At 45.6% G+C, this 5,620-nt stretch overlaps 1 long non-coding RNA gene across 2 annotated transcripts; it reads right to left on the reverse strand.

Annotated features, from left to right (window-relative positions):
• Nucleotides 1-267: 267 nt before the first annotated feature.
• On the reverse strand, nt 268-2,896 carry LOC116079249. Of its 2 annotated transcripts, none has more exons than XR_004113842.1 (3): nt 2,776-2,896; nt 630-798; nt 268-368 (listed from the first exon to the last, which is right to left on the reverse strand). It is a non-coding gene; the product is annotated as an uncharacterized LOC116079249 (long non-coding RNA). The 2 variants fall into 2 exon arrangements; XR_004113843.1 differs by lacking the exon at nt 2,776-2,896 and adding an exon at nt 1,324-1,434.
• Nucleotides 2,897-5,620: the final 2,724 nt, after the last annotated feature.

Below are 5,620 nucleotides of genomic sequence, written 5' to 3' on the forward strand. Positions count from 1 at the left end.
TATCATTTTATGTGCACTTGGAATCACACCATATGTGCTTTTCTATAGTTGCCATTTTTAGTTTTTCTTTTTTTAAACATTTTTATTTTTATTTATGTGTATGGGTCTATGCCCATATACCTGAGGGTTTAGAAAGTAGATTTTGAAACAATTGCTAGAGGTTATTTTGTGCTAATCTCTGTTCTTTCATGTATTTTGACTTATTTTAGCCATCAAACCAGCTGAAACTATTTTATCTTGATAATTAGAGACTTCCCAACTTACCGTAAAGATCTTGTAGTAAGGGTGCTGGGGAAGACGATGCCAAGGAAAAGTGGGACTGCGCTCCATTTTATAACTGCTGGTGATAAACCCGAATTCTGCCTCACCTGAAAAATCAACATGGATTCAATGCAGCTTTTCAAGTCTGTGTTCCCACCTCCAATTCCATGGTCATGCTCAGATGCATTTATCTCTGGGCTTATCGCCAGGAAAGTTCGGGTATGACTGATATATGTCTGTGCACAGGTGAGCGACAGTCTCAGCCTCTTAAATGTATAATTGCCTCCACCGACATGAAAAATGTGAACAATTTGGCTTCAAGCAATGAGGAGGTTTGACGTGAGCAGATTCAAAAGCAGTAAGAGAACCTTTTAAAACGGTATTGCGGGGCCAGGGAGAAACGCGCATGCTCACTAGCATGCCCTGGAGTGTGCTTCAGGTCCCTGGAATCCAGATGCTCCTACTAAGTACAAATATTGAGGCCTCTCCTGGGTGTAGGTGGCCGGGTGCACTTAATTTCTTCTCATTCTCTTTTTCCTGTCGAACAAAATGAATCATAAAGTTGTTATTTACGTTAGTGTATATATTAAAAATAAATATTTAGTATAAAGTCACAGGTGTAATGAAATCAAAATGCCTGTGTCACAATTACTGTACAGACGCAATGCTAAATCCATGAGTTGGATCCGACCTTTTAGTTGGGTCAATAAAAACAGACTTCAGGCTCTGGGGAAAGGAAAGGACAATGGCATATTTCAAATGACAGCTCTGGGCCCATCCCTATTGTTCCAAGGTCCGTTTTTTGGTGCACTGTGGAGTGTGTGTCCAGGTTGTAACACAGGACAGTGAACACTAGAACTTCCTGCACTCCTCAGGGCTCCGGCTACGCTTGTGGATTGTGAATGGTCATGTGCTAGGAGCCCTTTGCATTTCTGTGGCAGAGCACTCTTGCTTCTTTGGAGGCTAGCATGGAGAGATGAGCTGGGAAGGTCTTACTATGCCCACTAAAGACAGAGAGGTGAACGGGAAGGCCTAGCATCCAAAAAAAAAAAAAATTAGTACTTTTCATCTTGACAACTGTACTTCTGAAATCCACTCCTAGGCGTCGTCTCCACAGGCCAATGGGAGAGTTCAGTGTGAAGCCTAGACCAATCAGTGGCTGGAGACAAGCTACTTCTCCAAGGTAGAACCACCTAGTTCATAGAACAAGGGGCTTTATTCAGTTCGGGCAGAGGAGTTGGGGGTATATCTCAGTGCTAGAGCATTTGCTTAGCATGCTTGGGGGTCCTAGGTTCAATCCACAGTACTAAAAAAAAAAAATCTTGTAAGGTTCCGGGCATAGTGGTGCATCTATGAAACCCAGCATTTCGGGGGAAGAGACAGGAAAATTAGGAGTTTGAGGATAGCATCAGCAATGTATTTTGAGGCTGGGTGGTATTGGCTCATGCCTTTAATCCCAGCACTTGGAGAAAAGGGAGTAGGCAGATCTCTGTGAGTTCAAAGCCAGCCTGATCTACAGTGTGAGTTCTCAGGCCTCCAAGGCTATACAGAGAAATCCTGGCATTTGTTTGTTTGTTTGTTTGTTTGTTTGTTTTTCGAGACAGGGTTTCTTTGTATAGCCCCAGTTGTCCTGGAACTCACTCTGTAGCCCAGGCTGGCCTCGAACTCAGAAATCGTCCTGCCTTTGCCTCCCAAATGCTGGGATTAAAGGTGTGCGCCACTCTGGCGAGAAACCCTGTCTTAAAGTAAAACAAAATAGCTGGGTAGTAGTGGTGCACACCTTTGATCCCAGCACTGGGAAGGTAGAGGCAGGCGAATCTTTATTACTTTGAGGCCAGCATGGTCTACAGAGAAAGTTCTAGAACAGCCAGAGGGGCTACACAGAGAAACTGTGTCTCAAAAAAACAAAATAAACACAATTTAAAAGTTTAGTTTACAAAGGAGCAAGGCAGGGGCTGGTGAGATGGCTCAGAGGTTAAGAGCACTGACTGCTCTTCTAAAGGTCCTGAGTTCAAATCCCAGCAACTACATGGTGGCTCACAACCATCCAAAATGAGATCTGATGCCCTCTTCTAGTGTGTCTGAAGACAGCTACAGTGTACTTATATATAATAAATAAATAAATCTTTAAAAAAAAAACAAAGGAGCAAGGCATGGTGGCATACTCCTGTAAACCCTTGGGAGACTAAGACAGGTGGGCTATAAGACCCTATCTCTAAAGAAATGAAAACAGGCACAAAAAAAAAAATGTACAAGATGTACAAAGAGTACTGCCAGGCATTGTGCCTCAGTAGTGCTGTTATCCCAGCACTAGGAAGGCTGAAGTTAAAGGATTGTCAGGAATTCCCAGCCAGCTCGCACTACAAAGTGAGACCCCTACCTCAAAACCCAAAAGGAGGAGGAGGAGGAAAAGAAAGCTATGGGGGCAGGGAGCCCTGTGCAAATTTTTCTTGCTTGCAGGACCAGTACGCTCTGGCGTGGCCAGGACACATGGTTTCTGCCCTGAGAACTCACTTGCAAGGAGCTCTTGTTCCCTGTAACTTTAGACGCAGTTTCAAAACAGAATCCGCCCAACACTGCCAAGCCGGCAGCAGGAGGTGGGCCGTCTTCTAAGTGGATGGAACGAAGGATAGGGTTCCCAAGTTCCTACGGTCAGACAAAAGGGCAAGATGTCACCCTGGGACCACCCAGGGAAAATTAAATACAGATCAACCCTTGATGGCTTATGTTAACGCAGGGAGATGAGAGTTTTGATCTCTGCGAAAACAAACAGCAAACTTTCCCCCATAAACCACTGTTTCTCACACCCTGGGTAGAGGGTAGCAGGATAGCGGGGAGCTGCTAAGGACTCACAGACACACAGGAACTTCTGTTCTTCCCATCCCTCGGTCTGTCGTCTTCCTGGACTGGAGAGCAGCGTGCGCTGCCAAGAGAGCAGCCTCGCGGGTTCCCAGCCATTGAGCGTAGATGAGGACGGGGGTCTTCCATGGGTCAGCTCCCTTTCCCAACTCTGGAGCCCAGATCAGAGGCCACCCTGGCTGAGCCAGGATCGGGAGGCAGCCCACCCACCTCCACCACCCACACTGCAGCCAAGAGGTCACTCACGGGCTCTTAACCCACCTGAGGATTACAGGTGGAATGGGATTTCCTAACTTTAGCATCAGCTGTTAACTTTCTAAACATTTTTTTTTTTTTAATGAGAAAAACCGTCACGCATATTCACAAGTAGAGTGTGTATTGGAGTGGACCCCACAGGCAAAAATAGTTCTTCATCTCTCCCATTTCCTCTTTTTCTATAGCTAGTTACTGACGCAGTGGAACTTTATCCCTTCATCCCCCAAGGATGTTTCTCTAAAACCACAGGTGTTTCTTCCACAGACATGATGCCAACTGTTCCGCTTAAAACACTGGTAGCTGTTCTCTGATATTGTCTAAATCACAATCCACATCAGAGTTCCTCTCTCGTAAATTGTTTTCCGTTGGTTTCTGTGAGTCAGTGAGGTATCACTTGACTGTTAAGACTTTTAAGATACACAAGTTTCCTTGGGCGGTTAAGCCTCTTCCAGAACTTTTTTTTTTTTTTTGGTTTTTCGAGACAGAGTTTCTCTGTATAGCTCTGGCTGTCCTGGAACTCACTCTGTAGACCAGGCTGGCCTCGAACTCAGAAATCCACCTGCCTCTGCCTCCCAAGTGCTGGGATTAAAGGCATGCCCCACCACCACCCAGCTCTTCCAGAATTTTTAACACACAGCAGTTCTAGGCAGGGGAGACGGCTCAGTTGGTAAACTGCTTGCTCTCTTTGAAAGCAGGATGATTTAGTTTTGATTCCCAGAACTCAAAAGAGAAGCTGGGTATAGTAGCGGGTTGGTAATTACTAGAACACACGTATGTAAATGTAACTTTTAGTCACCTGTTGTAATTGGCATCCCTGAGGCTTACTGCCTCCATCTGCTAACCTAATCCTAGTCCTGGAAGCTTCTAGGCCTAGAATACTTTCAGCTTCTGAGACTTATTGCTGAATAAGTCACCCTTTCTTATTCTTTCTGATCTCTGGCTGGCTGATTCAACTCAGCTGTCCTGACCCAAATTCCTCTCCAAACTGACTGATTCAATCTGGCTTCTCTCCGTTTCTTACTGAATTGCTCCCTTTGGCCTCATACTAACTTTGGCAATATGTTCTACTGGCTCCTTCTCATTCTCTGGCTCGTTCTGTCTTCACCTGTGTCTAGCTTGTTCTCTCTGCAACCTGTCTCTGTCCAACTGTGCCAGTAAAATTGCCCCCTCCCCTCTTTCTCTGCACTGCTCTCTCTTAAGTAGCCTCTCTTTCCTCTTGAGAGCTGGGCAGATCCTATTCTGTCAGATCTTTCTCTGATATGTCACTTTGTCTGCCTCTCAATTAGACATCAGTTTATCAGGTGCTTCCTTCTACAAACTTAACTTTACCTTCCACTATGTAGGTCCTTGTTTGGAATTAACGGTGTGTGCTAAAGGCTGAGCCATACCACAACTAGGAACAGGTTTTTTTTCAGTATGTAACACAATCTTGAGGTTCACAGTGTAATCAAATATCCTGCAACACATGTAACCTATTTGAAGAGTTCCAGGCTACTGAAAGGCCCTGTTTCAAAAAAAGACAAAACAAACAACAACAACAACAACAACAAAACAACAAAAAAGCCCAAAGTGGGCCTCACCTGGGGAAGGGCAGCTAAGGTTGTCCTTTGGCTTTCACACCCAGAAACATGTTATCAGTTCCTTCTTCACTGTTAAAAATTGCATTATTGGACTGGTGAGATGGCTCCGTGGGTAAGAGCATGTCTTAGTCAGGGTTTCTATTCCTGCACAAACACCATGACCAAGAAGCAAGTTGGGGAGGAAAGTATTTAGCTTACTTCCACATTGCTGTTCATCACCAGAGGAAGTCAGGACTGGAACTCAAGCAGGTCAGGAAGCAGGAGCTGAGGCAGAGGCCATGGAGAGATGTTTCTTACTGGCTTGCTTTTCCTGGCTTGCTCAGCCTGCTCTCTTACAGAACCCAAGACTTCCAGCCCAGGGATGGCAGCACCCACAAGGGGCCCTACCCCTTTGATCACTAATTGAGAAAATGCCCCACAGCTGGATCTCATGGAGGCACTTCCCCAACTAAAGCTCCCTTCTCTGTGATAACTCCAGCCTGTGTCAAGTTGACACACAAAACCAGCCAGTACAGAGAGGAAGTTCCACTCCCAGGCACTCTAACACGCCCAGGATCAGAGGTAAGGAGGACACAACATCTGTCCCAACACCAGGAGTAACTGGGACCAACGGAACCAGGCACACAGGAACTCCACCAGACCAGTGACTCAGGTTTCTTCCAATC

The sequence above is a fragment of the Mastomys coucha genome, unplaced genomic scaffold (genome assembly GCF_008632895.1).
Source record: "Mastomys coucha isolate ucsf_1 unplaced genomic scaffold, UCSF_Mcou_1 pScaffold5, whole genome shotgun sequence".
NCBI lineage: Eukaryota > Metazoa > Chordata > Mammalia > Rodentia > Muridae > Mastomys > Mastomys coucha.